A 19,215-nucleotide genomic window follows, 5' to 3' on the forward strand; every position below is an offset into this window, starting at 1 on the left:
AACACAGCTTTGTGAGGGGCAGGTCATGCCTCACAAACCTTATCGAGTTCTTTGAGGATGTGACTAGAAAAGTGGATGAGGGACGAGCTGTAGATGTGGTGTATATGGACTTCAGCAAGGCATTTGATAAGGTTCCCCATGGTAGGCTCATTCAGAAAGTCAGGAGGAATGGGATACAGACGAACTTAGCTGTCTGGATACAGAATTGGCTGGCCAACAGAAGACAGCGAGTGGTAGTAGAAGGAAAATATTCTGCCTGGAAGTCAGTGGTGAATGGAGTTCCACAGGGCTCTGTCCTTGGGCCTCTACTGTTTGAAATTTTTATTAATGCCTTGGATGAGGGGATTGAAGGATGGGTCAGCAGGTTTGCAGATGACACAAAGGTTGGAAGTGTCATTGACAGTATAGATGGCTGTTGTAGGCTGCAGCGGGACATTGACAGGATGCAGAGATGGGCTGAGATGTGACAGATGGAGTTCAACCTGGATAAATGCGAGGTGATGCATTTTGGAAGGTTGAATTTGAAAACTGGGTACAGGATTAAGGATAGGATTCTTAGCAGTGTGGAGGAACAGAGGGATCTTGGTGTGCAGGTACATAGATCCCTTAAAATGGCCACCCAAGTGGACGGGGTTGTTAAGAAAGCATATGGTGTTTTGGCTTTCATTAACAGGGGGATTGAGTTTAAGAGTCATGAGATCTTGTAGCAGCTCTATAAAACTTTGGTTAGACCGCACTTGGAATACTGCGTCCAGTTCTGGTTGCCCTATTAGAGGAAAGATGTGGATGCTTTGGAGACGGTTCAGAGGAGGTTTACCAGGATGCTGCCTGGACTGGAGGGCTTATCTTATGAAGAGAGGTGACTGAGCTCGGACTTTTTTCATTGGAGAAAAAGAGGAGGAGAGAGGACCTAATTAAGGTATACATGATAATGAGAGGCATAGATAGAGTCGATAGCCAGAGACTATTTCCTAGGGCAGAAATGGCTAACAAGAGGGATCATAGTTTTAAGCTGGTTGGAGGAAAGTATAGAAGGGATGTCAGAGGCGGGTTCTTTATGCAGAGAGTTGTGAGAGCATGGAATGCGTTGCCAGCAGCAGTTGTGGAAGCAAGGTCATTGGGGACATTTAAGAGACTGCTGGACATGCATATGGTCACAGAAATTTGAGGGTGCATACATGAGGATCAATGGTTGGCACAACATTGTGGGCTGAAGGGCCTGTTCTGCGCTGTACTGTTTTATGTTCTATGTTCTATGTTTCTCTGTCTGATCATTCATGTGGTACATAATGGACTACATCGTGACAATGAACTGTATGCTCTGGAAGTACCGTGCTCCCAAGCTTTAGTTGAATTATCAGCTGCAATGATGGTTGGAAAGGACAGATCATAGTGCACTGAGACATTTGTGCATGTAGCATATTATTGATCTTCTGGACTCCAACAACATCCTTGTGTCTTCTAGAGGAGTCATCCAAGCAGTATTCTGTAGTGATTGCCAAGTAATGCAAAAATTTCACCAACAGTTTACCTATCCCAAACAATCTTTTGAAATTCTAGACTGATTTCAGACTTCAGACAACTTTGGATCAGCCATTATATATTCACTGCAGACAATATAGCTCAAGAACTAAATAGATTATTTGGAGAATTCACACTGGTTGTTAGTGTCAATCCTTCTACTTATAAGAACTTAAAGATTGCTTGCACTCTTCTCATGCTTTTCAACCACTTCCTTATGTATCAATATGCCATCCATATAGCAAATGACTCCATAAAATATTGGATCTAGTTATTTGAAAAATCTGAGACTGAAGTGATCCCAAACAAAATCTGATTTGAAAAAGAATGTAGTAAGAAATATAGTTGATTGTTATGCAGTGGCACCTGTGAGAATCCACTATTAGGAACAAGTTGTGAAAAAAAACTTCTAGGATTTTTTAACTAATCTCATATCAACAGTAGACAATAAGTGAATTTCTCTCACAACCATCTTATTCAGTTGTGTCAGGTCATCACAACTTTGTGTAGTACCATTAGCTTGCCTGTGCACCATTTGGTTCATTTCACAAATCAGAAAACAAAGTCCATTCATGTCATTTCAGAAGGTTGCTTCTTAACTTGCTTCATTAAAGGATGCAGAATTTTCCTCTATCTCAGTTCTAAAGAGTGTCCCTTTACTGAGGCTATGCCCTTAGGTCATAGTCTCTCCTCGTTGCAGAAACATCTTCTCCACATCCTCTCAATCTAGACCTCTCAGTATTCTGTAAGTTTAAATCAAGTACCATCTCATCTTTCTAAACCCCATCAAGTACAGACTTAAAGTCCTCAAATGCTCCTCATATGGTAAGTCCTTCAACCCTAGGATCATTCTTGTAAACCTTCTCTGGATACACTCCAACACCAGCATATCCTTCCTTAGATATACAGCCCAAACCTGCTCACAGTATTCTAAATGCAGTCTGAGTAGACCCTTACACAAACTTAGCAATACATCACTGCTTTCGAAGTGCGTGCTTACATCACACTTGCCTTCCTAACTGCCAACTGAACCCAAATGTTAACCCTAAGAGAATTCTGAACTAGGATTCCCAAGTCTCTTTGTGCTTCAGATTTGTGAAACCTTCTTCATTTAGAAAATAGTATATAAGTCTATTCTCAACAAAGTGTATAACCTCTCATTTCCCCACATTGTATTCCATCCACCACTTCTTTGCCCCCTCTTTTAGCCTGTCCAAGTCCTTCTGCAGCCTCCCCATTTCTTCAACCTGATTTTTCCCTCCAACTATCTTTGTGCCATCTGTAACAAGTAGCAATAATTCCCTTAGTTCCTTCTTCTAAATCATTTATATGTAACATAAATAGTTGTGGTCCCAACACTGATATACTATATTTATTATTATTATTATTATTAGACTTATTAGACTTACAATGGGGAAACAGGCCCTCCGGCCCAACAAGTCCACACCGACCCGCCGAAGCGCGTATTTTATTTCCATATCAAGCTTATTTCAAGAATTTGATACAAATCATATAGCAGAATCTTTAAGTGAGGTGTAGTAAATTCAGATGAATAAATGGATCTCTGGCTAGTATTCTAGAACTTTGCAACATTAAAAATATAAAAGCAGCATTGAATATGGAGATAATTGAGCTCATGTGCAGATTAAACCTAGGATAATGAGGCAATAATAAGGAGAGCAACAATCATGTGATTAAAAAAGACAACACTTGAAATTCTGAAAAAGATTATCATGATAGTGTTATTAATATATTGTTTGAATTGATAATATCATTCATCAGCAGCATATATTAGAATGTTGAACACACATCAATAACAAGTTCCCAATCATTATGGTCAGAAAATCATGATTGTCAGTCAAGACGATGGAGGAACAAAAAAGTTCCGACAGCTATAATGAACTTTTAATTACCGCACATTTTTGTTAAAGATAGGACACAGAGCCAAGAGGTGGTCTTGGATATAAATTAACTGGCTATCTGGAGAGTGAGATCACAGAATATCACAGTTGACAATGTGTCATGAAAGCTTCATAGGAATGGACTTAAAAGAGAGAAATGCAAGACAAATCAAATTGCAATCTCCTGGGGCTTAACTCAGACCATGAACATAGTGGAGGGAAAGACAGCAGTCTTGATGATAGACATGTTTTGTGTCTTCCCCTTTTGAGAATATGTAAGAAATGGTTCCAACTAGTTCAACCCTCGTCTTGCTATGCTAGTGGAAGAAGCTGTGCTAGTGAGCTGACATGCTCATGTTTGCCAATGGGGTAAAGTACTTTTGCATATTAGCCTGAGTTTGAGCACTGGTGTCTTATGAAGATTACAGTAGAAGAACCAGCCAATAGTTACCCTAGTACTGTTGGTAAAAGGATCATTTGCTCTGACTGCTCAAAGCCAGCCAGCAATCCAATCAAAAGGTGACAGGACAAAAGGAGAACTGTGAGAAAGTGAGGACTACAAATGCTGGAGATCAGAGTCAAGAAGTGCGGTGCTGGAAAAACATAGCCAATCAGGCAGCATTCGAGGAACAGGAGATTCTTGATGAAGAGCTTTTGCTCAAAACGTCGACTCTTTCGCTCCTTGGATGCTGCCTGACCAGCTGTGCTTTTTCGAGACTCCTCTGAATAGTCTCCCTCTGAGTGCTGCTGGCTAACCACCACTGAAAGGAACCAGGACAAAAAAAAAATTCAATTAACCTGCAAAGCCAAGTATTATAAAATTGATAGCTCACCTATCCATTTTCCATTGTTTACTCTTTGTTGCTAGATTTAATTAGGCTGCAAGAGTTAAACTGGGAAAGACTAGGGAGCACACTTTAATTAATGAATCTTGGAATAGATGAGGCTTGTGCATTCTAGGGGATAGTGTCAGCAAGAATTTTAAAACAACAATTTGTGTGATCAAAACCCTCTAGGTAGGCCTTGGAGACAGTTTGAGAGACAGCAGGTTCCAGACACTGATAGGAAATGTTTAAAAAAATCTACGATAAGATGAATTGTTACCAGATTAGGTGAAGGAGAAAACATTCATAACATTAACCTATGATCTAGAATGAACATCTGTCTTTTATGTATTTATGAAGCAAGATTGAAATTTGGATAATGAGATGCCCACATGACAAAAAAAATGAATGTAAATACTGCTTTCTCTTGTATTCCTCAAAGTTATTCATGTTAGCCCTCAAAAACACTCTTCCTGTTTATGGTTGAATAAATTATCTAAAACAATGTATTCAACACTACTGTGGTAGATTATTACAATTAACCGCAATATCACAAATAACCTCTAGAGACTGATCATTTAACTTCTATCTATTTTTGGCTCACATCCTATTTCTAATCTGTATGTACATAGGTTGCGTAATTATTTATTTTTTCATTTAGTAACTAATTAACTTCCTCTTTTGTTGACTTAAGAAAGCCTGCTTAAATTGGCTCCTTTTAAAACGCAAACTTATTAGGCCAGGAAGAAATATATCTACAAAGGAGGGGTTCCTTTGTAAATTAATCTTGTTGAGACTAATTGAAGGACGTTGTGAAGGGGACCCAATTCATCCCTCCTCACCCAGGAAGTTGGCAGTTTATGGTATCCCTTCTGGAGCTGTGACAACTTGAGGAACCTTTGCTCAGAGTTTGGTCAGAAATAATTCTGAGATATGATGCTGTTGAGTAAAGCTCCTTGTAAGATGACTTTCCTGTCGGAAGTAAAATGGCAAGAAATTTAGAAGAATTGTGTGAGAAGTCATGTGAGGTTTTACTTAATATTGGAGGTAATAAGTCACATTTTCAAATAAGTACCAGACATAAAGACAAGAATCTCACTCATTGGTGGTGAGAGACCTATTAACAGGAATTATCACTCAATACCACATTCATTATTACTTAATCTCACCACATTAATATGTACTCTTATATTCTACCACCCACTGGATAGAAACCAGACAGCAAGGATTTTCTTGATAAAAGTCAGAATGGGCATTAGGTGACTCCATCTCACCATTTGTTCCTCCGGATAGCCACCATAGTCAGCCGCCGTTGATGTCTCAGAGCAGTCTCCGTTGCAAGCGCCCCATGACCTTGGATTCCAGTATCTGATACATTGCAGCCTCTCCGCATATCCTGGCACATCTCTGATCCACGTACAGTACACCTCTGCACAACCACATTGCACTTTAGGGCACTCCTGCAGCTACCAATGCAATGTTGTTGCCTGGATAATTTGCCCACAGAGACAGACACCCAGCACATGGACTAGACAAAGCTGCATCTCAGGATTGCTTGCTTAGTGCTCATTCCCCTAGCACGTACCTGTACTGTCACAACATGTCTGCTTTGTTTTTTCTTGTTTTGCCCCATCAGCCAGAGGCCCAGAATACTTCTGTCTTATCTTGATGTTTAATATAGACACAAAGCCAGGCAGTTTGCCAACAGTTATTAGTCAAGGGGCTAGACATGTCACTGCGCAGCATAATGCTCCATCAATGTCACATCTCTAGCATGCCCCATCATATGACAAACACACTACAAGTGAATCAAACAAACAGCCATGTCTCAGAATTGCACAGATTGCTCTGCCAAATTGGAGGACTGCTACCAGTCAGAGGTGTCCTGCTGCAGTCTGATAAGATCCATGATCAATCCAGGGTCTTGAACATGGCCAGTCTGTCTGCTTAGGGTGGTCTATGTTAGGGGTCCAACTCACTACAGTCCAAACAGTTGGGAAAAGTCAGACCTGCAGCTCCAATAGAAATCAGGGGATTAGTGGATCATCAGTAGCAGAGATACAAGGTGTGGTCAGTTATCTGCTGGGGCTTTGTGTTCACATCACTCAAGGGGTGGGCTGAGCACATTCGCCCTGGGGGTCAGCGGAATGAGTATCATGGGTATCTGGGAATGTTGTGGTTTGGAGGTGTGAGTGACTCAATGTTAGGGATTGGAAGCAGCATCTTTGAATGTAGAGGGAGCCAGGAGAGTGAGGGGATAAATTTGATATATAAGGGAGGGAGTTGGTAGTAATTTGGAAATTGTGGTGGGGGAGGTTGGGATATGATAATACATGGTCACCATCAATGTGCCCTCATTGTGGGAACTGTGCTGTATGGCCAAACTATAGTGACAGGCTACAATGGCTGAGGACGAGAGTTAGATTCATATTTCAGGCTGATGGGTGGGAACAGGCATGTTCTGTAGAGATTGGCTGTCTAGAAAGGGATGTGGAAGTTCTGTGGGAAGTGGGTCTTGGGGAGGAAGGTGACGACCAGACAAATCCATGGTGTCGAGTGTGATCGTTGTTGTCTTCCACGATCTGTTGAGTGCAAAATGCGACCCACAAATGGAAAATGGCAGCAACTATGCCCAGAATAAGTGTAATTTGCTGATCAAAAACCAGGCTTTACTTCTAAGCAATGTGAAGGACCTTTAATTAGAGTCAGGTTTAAGACATTTGAAATTATGTATCACTGTCATGTGAACTGCAGTGTATAAACGTATAGGGTGCAACTGCTTGTCACAAGCTATGTTGTTTATTGAACTTGCAAGGCAAAGATAAACATCTTTGTTATGCATAAGTAATCAAAAGTGACCTTAAAGGAAACACCTGAAGGCCGCAAAGGACACATTTACTGTAGATCTAAGTGGAATTAAAAGAAATACAGAACTGGTGCCCTCAACTGCTTTATAATACAAAATTCTCGATAAGCAATGATACAGTCCATGGGTGATGTGGGCTGGGAAAGAAAGATGCAGAAATGACAGTCTCCTGCTCTCCCTCTGCCACTGTGGTGCATTCATTGGAATACGTCCAAAGTCAAAGTATCATCATAAGTCATTCCATAACCCTGTTTGTCTGGATGTCCCACATTCCATTACATGAAGGAATAAGTTAAACTGTCATTTGTTCATGATTCAAATGATGTTTGCTCTCATTGCTCTTTTTCTCCTACTCCCGACACAGAGTCAGTGGAAGTGTGACTGATAGATCTAACCACAGCAGGTATGACTGGTGATGTAGTGAAGGTGCAGAGACATGGAGGAGGAAAAGATTCACCAGCAAGCTCAGAAGGAACAGTAACCTCCAGCTGATGGTGAACAGTTTCACGTGAAGTGATCACAAGTGAAGAGCCCCTCAGGATGCGCACAATTTCTAGGAGGGCCAGAATCTTTCGTCCTCCATGATATTTCCTCCAGATGAGTGAGGTGCGGTGTTTTTACAGACTGAGGTTGTCCCAGGGCCCTGCTACAGAACTACACCAACTGCTGGAGTGGAGCCTGTGTCCTGAAGGAGTGGGTGGCCATCCTGTTCCTGTGCCTGTTAAAGTGAGTGCTGTGTTGAATTTACATGCGACTGGCTCCTTCCAGCGAGCCAGGAGGAACTACTCTGACAGCTCTGGATCATCTACCCACAATACATCGAGACTGAAACCAATGCCATTTGCGCCAGACCACACTGCTTAATTTTGTTGCCACAGGACAAGGGCAGCCTGGGCAAAAGAATTTGGCAATATAGCTGGCATTCCCCAAGTGCAGGATGCGATAAACTGTACACATGTTGCACTGAGAGAGCCATATCATAATGCAGCTCTGTCAAATGGTCTGTCATCAGAAGTTCCTTAGAAGTTTGCATGCAGTACCCTGGGAGCTGACACAATGTTTTTATTCTTGAGAACTTTTGCAACCCTGTTGGATTTAAGGATCCAGACGCCTTACCAGGATGGTTATTGGGAGACAAATGCTATTCACTGTACCCCATTACACAACCCTCTGACTGAAGCCGAGTGCAGAAATGATGCAGCTATTCTTCAACCCAGGCCATGGAGGAGCAGATAATAGGCCTCTTGAAGATGAAGTCCCCTGCTTAAGTTGGCCCTTTCAGGCATTGTGCTATATTCTAGATAGAGTATGCCACAAAATCCTAGCATGCTCTGCCCTGCATAATTGCAGAAGGCAAACAGGGGATAAGATGGATGGTCATGAGTTGGGAGAGTAGGAGCACTCTTTTTCTGCTGAGAAAAATGGCAGTGAACAGGAGGAACACCCGTATGAAACAGCAGATCTGCACTGAGTGCTAACAAGCCAGGCAGGATTTAATTGACATCCGATTCAGATAGATGTGAGCAGGGTGCACTGAACATTCATTGTCAAGACATTGACTGTACTGGATATTATTGAGGCCATTTTTAGAAAAATACGTACAATTCTGGTCACCCTTCTATAGGAAGGATGTCGTTAAACTTGAGAAGGTGCAAAAAAGATTTACAAGGATGTTGCTGGTGGGTTTGAGCTACAAGGAGAAACTGATTAGGCTGGAGATATTTTCCCTGGAGTGTCAGAGATTAAGGAGTGACCTTGTAGAGGTTTATAAAAACATGAGGGGCATGGAAAGAATGAATAACAAGGTCACTTTCCCCAGGGTAAGGGAGTCCAATACTAGAGGACATAGGTTTAAACTGAGAGGGGAAAGAGTTAAAAAGGATGTGAGGGGTAACTTTTTCACATAGTTGGTGGTGCATGTATGGAATAAACTGCCAGAGGAAGTGGTGGAGGCGGGTACAATTACAACACTTAGAAGGCATCTGGATGGATATATCAATAGAAAGGGTTTAGAAGGATATGCACCAAATGTTGGCAAATGGGAGTAGGTCAGATTGGAATTTCTGGTTGCATGGACCAGTTGGACCAAAGGTCTGTTTGCATTCTGTATGGCCTTATGACTAAAAATCCAGGACTGTAAAACAGTTGGTTTTTGATACATTTTGTTTCTGTTCTGAGAGGCAAATGCAGCTTCACTTTTGGTGTTTGTAAATAAAAGTGACTTTTTTTGCAGTGACTGAAGTACTCCCTCTCTGTGATGGTTCCAAATTGTTGAGCTATAATGGGCAATAGTTAGAGAGTAACACTGACTTAAAGAGTGTTGTAAGGAGGGATGTGGTTAAAAACAGATGCCGTGTTATTAATTCTGGCGCTAGCGATTGAGAGAATTGGGTTCACACTGGACAAGAAGGGCATCATAGGGACATGAGAAGTAGTTAATGAGGTACATTTGGAATGAAAGCAATAGAAACTTTGGAAGTCCTCATGGAGAGAAACCAACGATGAGACTCAAAGAAAATGACATTCTTCCAAAACAAAATTAAGATTCAGCCAATGGCCCCCATGTAATTAATGATTAACATACACAATTGGTAATAAAATGATACTGTATCAAATTAACAGAAAATGCCTTTGGGAATGATGTTAGCATTATCATTATGGAAAATTATACTTCCAGATTTAAAGATATTTGTTTAATATGTTAATTAGTTCCATAAGGAAGGTACTTTGAAATCGCTTTCATCCCTGAACTATAATTTATCCTTAAGGTAAATGGAATTTTTCTGATAACAATTTTCTCTCCTGCTTCTGGATGGAGCTAATCTGAATAAACAACCCATTCCCAAACAAACAGTCTCAATTCTCATGGTGCACATCAGCAACATGAAGATTCAGATCCAATTCAAAATGTTAACTCTGATTCTCTCTTTCCTCAGATTCTGTCAGACTTGCTGAGTTTCTCGAGCATTTTCTGTTTTTATTTCAACAAGCAATGTGCCTGGATTTAAATTATTCTATAAAGAAGGTTAGAATGCATTGAAAAGTTTTGTGATTCGACTCAAGAACTATCATCTGAAAGGTGGCAGAGGTAGAAATTCTCATTGTATTTAAAAAATGTTTGATATCCATTTGAAGTAATGGGACCCTACAGGGGTACGGACCAAGAGTTGGGAAGTGGCAAAGATTTAAAAGCTCTTCTTTGGCTGCCACAGACAAACCAGGCTGAATGGTCACCTCCATCCAAGGCATTCTCAATATGTTTTGATCTCTATTTGTTCAGATCAATGGCACAGTTAAACATCTCAAAATGTTGAACATCTTAAAATGTTTTTTGAAAGGCAGATGATTTTATTTTCTTTATTAATAACATCGCTTTCTGTTTTTCTCTTTGTCTTCCTGGTTCATGTATTTCTTGCTGACTCTCTCCCAGGCCTCTGCCAATATCTGTACTGCAATTAAGTAGTTGCTGGAATGGAGTTGTTGGGTGCTCCCATTCATTGAAAGGCAGGGATAACAAAATGTTAGCCCTTATTTCTGGGGGATTGCTGTATAAGAGTAGGGAAGTCTTACTGCAACTGTACAAGGTGCTAGTGAGACAATATCTGGAGTACTATGAACGGTTTTGGTCCCTTTATTTTGAGAAAGGCATTTGGGCGGCACGGTGGCACAGTGGTTAGCACTGCTGCCTCACAGCGCCAGGGACCTGGGTTCAATTCCCGCCTCAGGCGACTGACTGTGTGGAGTTTGCACGTTCTCCCCATGTCTGCGTGGGTTTCCTCCGGGTGCTCCGGTTTCCTCCCACAGTCACAAAGATGTGCGGGTCAGGTGAATTGGCCATGCTAAATTGCCCGTAGTGTTAGGTAAGGGGTATATGTATGGGTGGGTGGCGGGTCGGTGTGGACTTGTTGGGCCGAAGGGCCTGTTTCCACACTGTAAGTAATCTAATCTAATCATTTTATTGGAGGCAGTTCAGAGACAGTTCACCAGAATGATCCCCTGTATGGAGGGATTAAGAACAAAAGAAGAACAAAGAAACTTACAGCAGCAGAATAGGCCATTTGGCCTTCAAATCTGCGCCGATCCAGATCCTCGATCTAAACCTGTCATGTATTTTCTAAGGATGTGTATCCTTCTGATCCCTGCCCATTCATGTATCTGTCTAGATACATCATAAATGATGGTATCGTGCCTGCCTCTACCATCTCAGCTGGCAATCCACCACCCTCTGCGTATAGAATTTTCCACGCATTTCTCCCTTAAAGTTTTCCCTCCCAGCTTGAACTTATGACCCCTAGTAATTGTGTCCCCCACTCTGGGAAAAAAATGTCTTGTTATCTATCCTGTCTACACCACTGATGGTGGATTGTCTTATGAGCAAAGGTTAAACAGGTTGGGACTCTACTTATTGGAATTTAGAAGAATAAAATATATTCATTTAAACAGATAGGATTCTTGGGAGGTTTACCAGGTCAAAAGCTGAGAGGATGTTTATCCTCATGGGAAATTCTAGCTCCAGAGGGCATCATCTTAGAAAAAAAAGGGGGTGCCAATTTAACACAGAGATGAGGAAGATTTCTTGTATTTGAGAATCTTTGGAACTCCTTGCCACTGAGAGCTGTGGGGCAGAGTTCCTGTGTTTATTTATGGCTGAGATAGATTCTTGATAATTAGGCAAATCAAGGGCTATGGGGAAAAGGCAGGAAAGTGGATGTGAGGAATATCGGATCAGCCACTGAATGGCAGAGCAGGCTCAAGGGGCCAAGTGACCTACTTCTCTTCCTGTTTCTTATGGTCTATGGTCATGCAGGTACTGCCCTTAGAAGCTGTGGCCCCCTATTCAGCAGATATAGTGGTGCCACCAGAAGTAGTGACCATTGGTGAAGCTGCACCTGGAAGATGATAGCATCGTGGGACCAGAACATCCACTCCCTCATTATAAGTGGGGTCTAAGATTGCCTGTCAGGCAGACATCAGTGAGATAAAGGGTGGAACTGCTAAGGAGGCAGGCATTGTTGCTGAGGCCCCTCAGTGCCTAATAAGGAGAGTCCCATGCTCAACCCCACAATGAGACTGCCAAAATTCACCAGTGGCTGCAGAGAGCCGGCCTGGCTCCAGTAACAAAAAAAAACCATTAGCAGGAAAGGCTCCTAATTGGTCACTTAAGTGGCTCAATTGGCCTCTGGCCATCTTGCACCATCACCTACCCCCCCCCCCACCTCCCCATGCCCATCCCCCAAACCCACTGCTGCTAAAATAGCACAAGGTTACAGACACCATATCCCCACTTTCCCATACCATATTGCAGGTCTCTTCCACATTCCAGCCCATTCTCAGAAAGCTGAGAAAATCCAATCCAGTTTTCAGGAAAGAAAAATTTTAATTAAGACATGTCTATGTATCTTGTTGGCAGCTTGAAATCTTAGTTGAATAATGGTCTCTGAAAATTTATGCTTGCATTGTTTCAACAGTGATAATTGCTTTACTGGTTGGTGACTGAACCAGTTTTCCAGTTATCTAAGTACTTCAGTACAATTTGAATCAATCAAAAGAAATGAATACATTTCTTGACCAAAGTATTATAATCAGTTAACAATATCTTAAACTACCAAAGGAAGACCAAATAAAATTATGTATAGAAATCACATTTCTCTGCTAATTTCTCGTTGCATCAAAATATTCAAAGTGACACATGGGGAAATACCATTTGGTTCACCGAACCTGCACCCCAGAATTGGAGCATCAGATATATATCCCCAACCATCCATAAGCACCATACCTGCCTATCACTCAGATTCAATCAGAAAAGCAATCCATATCCATATATGTCCACAATATAAACTCAATTCTTTCTCTCAATTTTATTCTCACCAATGAGGAACCTGTTGATCTTTCATGAGGATGTGCAGAAATGTTGCACTCATTACATGAACCAGTTTACCAGGTTGACTAACCCCTGGTAAAAGATAAATAGCTTACCTAGCTCCACCCTTTGTCTTTTTATAACTATATTATTGAAGTTGTTTCTCAAGGGGACCACAATTATCTTTGTCAGAAATTCCTTATGCCCGACATTTCTAAATGGCAGGATGGTGGTTAGGTGGTTTACACTGCTGTCTCATAGTGCCAGGCACCCAAATTCGATTCTATCCTTGGACAGCTGTCTAGATGGAGTTTGCACATTCTCCCCTTGTCTGTATGGGTTTCCGTTGGGTGCTCTGGTTTCCTCCTACAGACCAAAAACATACAAGTTAATTTGCCTATATGTGTCCAGGGATGTGTAGGTTAGGTGCATTAGCCATGGGAAATATAGGGTTACAGGGAATGGGTAGGGGATGGGGCTGGGTAGATTGCTGTTTGGAGGGTCGGTGTGGACCTGTTGGGCCAAATGGCTTGTTTCCACAGTGTAGGAATTCTATTTTATGCTCAAGGAAATACACCCAACGTTTTAGCATTTCTGAATAATTGAAGTCTTTTAAACATTCTGGTTCTTCTCCCTGATTAGTTGCAATATTACAAGTGCAGTTAATCAATTTCTTGTCAAGGTCTGTGCTGATTTATTTGGTTTTAACTTAAATTATTCTAATTTTGCGACCTAATAACCAGCCTGCTTTGATTATGACTCCTTGGCATCAGTCATTAAATTGTTGCTATGAACTATAATGCCAAGATACCTTCCACTCAACAGACTTTAATTTGTGCAAGTAACAACTGACCCTGCCCAAGCGGAATACATGCATCGAAGTTAAATGTCATTGCGCAGTGTTTAGCCCACCAACCACAGTTAGATCGATTTACTGCATTTCTTTTTTCTGCATAAATTCAGCACATCCGCAACTGTCTGTGTAGTCTGCAAGTCTGAAGACTGTTAATTTCCATGAAAGAACCCCAAAGCATTCAACAATCAAAGCTTTATTAAGGAGGCATTTATTCAACAGTCAGCAAACTTAGAGAGAACTGTTTGAAATCAAAGCAGTTGATGATATATTCATTACATTTCATGACCGGACTCTTAAAGTGATAGTCCACCATTCCAACATAAAAAATACACACCATTCCTTCCCTTTATGTCAAAGATTCCTGCAATGAAAACTTTCACAATGGTTTACAGTCTTATGTACAGCAGTTGGTAGCTAAGATTATGAAGGACATTGATTCCTGTGAGGTTGTTGGCAATCCTTTGGTAACTCATTGGCTTTAATCTTTTTTTAGGTGTACTAGGAACATCATCTAGGTGAAAGTGAGGACTGCAGATGCTGGAGATTAGATTCAAAAGCTTGATGCTGGAAAAGCACAGCAGGTCAGGCAGCATCTGAGGAGCAGGAGAGATTATGTTTCGAGCAAAAGCCCTTCATCAGGAACATCACCTGTCTGACCTCAGTATTACCAAGGTGGCTGTTTGGCACAGTTGCCTGAGGATCTTCAATTAATCTTCATGTCTTCTCCATATACATAATCTCTCATCTGTATGGTGCAGGAAACCAGTCCAATGATGGCCGGTACCCACTTTCACAATGATGTAATTCCTCACCAACATTACTCTTTTGGAAACTATGATGTTTAGACCAGTTCTCTCATTGGAAATCCTGATTATGTTTTATCCTGTAAACAATATGTTTTTTCCATTTGTGGTTTCAGCAAATCAAATGCCATGCACAATGGCACTTTACCATGAGAGATGAGTAAATTGTGTTCCCATATGTTACCAAACATTAGCTCCAAACTGGTGATCCTTGTTCTTGAGTTACCTTTAAGGAACATTTTGTTGTCTGAACAAACCTTTCAGCCAAAATATTTGTGGCTGGGTAAGAAGGAGTTGATCAAATATGTTGAATTCCATTCTGTTTCAGATAGTCCATAAATTCTTGTGATACAGACTATGGACAATTGTCACTAACAAGTTGTTCTGGATAACCAAAGCTCTTAACAATCTCCCCCAAACTTCCAATGGTTTTCTCTGAAGGTATCATCTTTATGATGGCAAATTCAAGTTATTTCATATGTGCATCAAACAATATGAAAACCATTCAACCTACAAAAGGTCCAGTATAGTCAACATAGATTCTTTGTCATTGCCTTTCAAGCCATTCACTAATGCATGTAGATTTTGAGCTCTTGCACAAGGTGTACATATACCCACCTTATCCTCAACTTTGGAATCAAACCTGGCAATCAAAAATACCTTCTGGCTTCTCCTCATTCTGATAATACTGCTATCTCCTTTGTATAGTTGATATAACACATGTTTCCTTCGCTGTGATGGAATGATGACCCTCATTTCCCATATGAAACATCTTGCTTACACAGCTAATTGTAGCTTCTGTTTGACGTATGGCTTCAGTTTGCAGCTGTTCCTACAATCTTACAGAAAACACCATGTCCATCACTTTTAATAGTAGTGGAAAAATTCTGGTGTACTTGTGCTGCTGTTACTGGAATGTTTTATATTTGTTTGAAATAGAGAATTTCACATTCGGACTGTTTGTCGTCAATACACTTGGCAAAAGTAATCTAGAGAACTCATCAACATTCCCATGTAATTGGATTGCTGATACTTAATTGTATAAGTGTGAGCTGACAGAAATAATGTCTACCTTTGCATATGGCTCACTGCTACAGAAAGTATCCTTGTATGAGGCACCAATATTGTGGTCAATGATCCATAGTAGTGTAAATTCCAGCAATATTGATATTGGTGAAATTGTTTAACGCAACAATGATTCTGAAAGCTTCTTTCTTGACCATTTCTACTTTGATTAACATCAAACAATATTGGCTTCTGTTGACCATTGGAGAAATAACTGCTCCCACTGCATGCTTGTTGCAATAGTAACTTCGAGTCAAAATTGACTTTAATAAACCCTCTTTAGCTTGTGTAAAGGCTATTTCACTTGATCTTCCCATTTCTGATTTTTGTTTTGACATAGTAAATTGGATAACTGCTTAAGAATGGTGACAAGACTTGGGACAAAACTGCCATAGTGATTTAGCAAGTTCAAAAATGATCGCAGTTAGCTCATACTCCTAGGTACTTGTGCCTCAGTTATGGTTTTCACTTTTGAAAGTGACTTGTGTATAGCATCACTGAGATAGATGAAATGTTCAATGGAAGATTTTAAAAAATGACATTTGTCTTTCCTCACTCCATGGCCACATTCTTCAAGTCTCTGTGGGGTTGTACCTAAATTGGGTGGCACGGTGGCACATTGTGGGTGGCACGGTGGCACAGTGGTTAGCATTGCTGCCTCACAGCGCCAGAGACCCGGGTTCAATTCCCACCTCAGGCAACTGACTTTGTGGAGTTTGCACATTCTCCCCGTTTCCTTCGGGTTCTCCAGTTTCCTCCCGCAGTCCAAAAATGTGCAGGTTAGGTGAATTGGCCATGCTAAATTGTCATAGTGTTAGGTGCAGGGGTAAATGTAGGGGAGTGAGTATGGGTGGGTCGGTGTGGACTTGTTGGGCCGAAGAGCCTATTTCACACTCTAAGTAATCTAATCTAATCTTCTAAATTATGGGATGCTCTTTTCTGTTTCCATTGTATCGAAAATAACATTTAGGTTACACTGGACTCCTTCCAATTCACTTATAATCTGAGTCATGGCACATGTGTAGATGTGACTCCAAGTGGAAATCTCTTGTATTTGAATAGTCATTTGCGTGTTTCAATCATTTAGTATTTCTGTCTCTTAGGATCTCCATTTACACGGAGTAGGGTTGATTAAAGTTAATTTGCCGGAAATTGACCTCTAGCTAGTCCATTGAGTAGGTCACCATTTAAAAGCAAAGGATACTACTCAGCACACATACGAGATTAATAGGAACATTGAAAACCCTGCAGATACATACCGCACCATCTTTCTTCATTACTAAACTGATAGGCATGACTCAATCACTCGCATTTACAGGTTCAAAGAATCCTACTTTGACCAGCCTCTCAAAGTTTTGCCTCAGCCTTTGGCCTGACTGCATATGGCACTGAAATGGCCTTGCAACATTTTGCTTGATTTTCACCCTGGATTTTCAATTTGACGGAGATACTTTATGTATTCCCAAAACCACACAGAAGCATGTTTCTTTAGAATTTGTGAAAGTTTAGTTTCAGAATCTGCGATTTACTTCAGTCCAGTTGAATATGATTTTCTCTAACCACGTTAGAGTCATAGAGATGTACTGCATGGAAACAGACTCTTCGGTCCAACCCCTTCCATGCCAACAAGATATCCCAACCCAATCTAGTCTCATCTGCCAGCACCCGCCCCACATCCCTCCAAACCCTTCCTATTCTTATACCCATCCAAATGCCTCTTAAATGTTGCAATTGTACCAGCTTCCTCCACTTCCTCTGGCAGCTCATTCCATACACGTACCATCCTCTGTGTGAAAACGTTGCCCCTTAGGTCTCTTTTATACCTTTTCCCTCTCACCCTAAACTTATGCTCTCTAGTTCTGGATTCCCCGAACCCAGGGAAAAGACTTTGCCCATTTACTCTATCCATGCCCCTCATAATTTTGTAAACCTCTATAAGATCTCCCCTCAGCCTCCAATGCTCCAGGGAAAACAGCCCTAGCCTGTTCAGCCTCTCCCTATAGCTCAAATCCTCCAACCCTGGCAACATCCTTGTAAATCTTTTCTGAACCCTTTCAAGTTTCACAACATCTTTCCGATAGGAAGGAGAACAGAATTGCACCCAATATTCCAACAGTGGCCTAACCAATGTCCTGTACAGCTGCAACATGACCTCCCAACTCCTGTACTCAATACCAAATGCCTTCTTCGCTGTCCTATCTACTTGCGCCTCCACTTTCAAGGAGCTATGAACCTGCACTTCAAGGTCTCTTTGTTCAGCAACACTCCCTAGGACCTTAACATTAAGTGTATAAGTCCTGCTAAGACTTGCTTTCCCAAAATGCAGCACCTCGCATTTATCTGAATTAAACTCCACCTGCCACTTCTCAGCCCATTGGCCCATCTGGTCAAGATCCTGTTGTAATCTGAGGTAACCCTTTTCACTGTCCACTATACCGCCAATTTTGGTGTCATCTGCAAACTTACTAACTATACCTCTTATGCTTGCATCCAAATCATTTATGTAAATGACAAAAAGTAGAGGGCCCAGCACCGATCATTGTGGCACTCCATTGGTCACAGGCCTCCAGTCTGAAAAACAACCCTCCACCACCACCCTCTGTCTTCTACCTTTGAGCCAGTTCTGTATCTAAATGGCTAGTTCTCCCTGTATTCCGTGAGATCTAACCTTGTTCATCAGTCTTCCATGGGGAATCTTGTCGAACGCCTTATTGAAGTCCATATAGATCACATCTATCGCTCTGTCCTCATCAATCCTCTTTGTTACTTCTTCAAAAAACTCAATCAAGTTTGTGAGACATGATTTCCCACGCACAAAGCCATGTTGACTATCCCTAATCAGTCCTTGCCTTTCCAAATACATGTACATCATGTCCCTCAGGATTCCCTCCAACAAATTGCCCACCACAGACGTCAGGCTCACTGGTTTATAGTTCCCTGGCTTGTCTTTACCGCCTTTCTTAAACAGTGGTACCATGTTAGCCAACCTCCAGTCTTCTGGCACCTCACCTGTGACTATCGTTGATACAAATATCTCAGCCAGATGCCCAGCAATCACTTCTCTAGCTTCCCACAGAGAGCTAGAGTATATCCACCTATATCCATTTCACGACATCCAGCACTGCCTCCTCTGTAATATGGACATTTTGCTAGATGTCACCATTTATTTCCCTACATTCTATATCTTTCATATCCTTTTCCACAGTAAATACTGATGGCAAAATACTCATTTAGTATCTCCCCCATTTTCTGTGGCTCCACACAAAGGCCACCTTGCTGATCTTTGAGGGGCCCTACTCTCTCCCTAGTTACCCTTTTGTCCTCAATGTATTTGTAAAAACCCTTTGGATTTTCCTTAATTCTATTTGCCAAAGATATCTCATGTCCCCTTTTTGCCCTCCTGATTTCCCTCTTAAGTATACTCCTACTTCCTTTATATGCTTCTAAGGATTCACTCGATCTATCCTGCCTATACCTTGCATATGCTTCCTTCTTTTTTTTAACCAAACACTCAATTTC

The sequence above is a fragment of the Hemiscyllium ocellatum genome, chromosome 5 (genome assembly GCF_020745735.1).
Source record: "Hemiscyllium ocellatum isolate sHemOce1 chromosome 5, sHemOce1.pat.X.cur, whole genome shotgun sequence".
NCBI classification, from domain to species: domain Eukaryota; kingdom Metazoa; phylum Chordata; class Chondrichthyes; order Orectolobiformes; family Hemiscylliidae; genus Hemiscyllium; species Hemiscyllium ocellatum.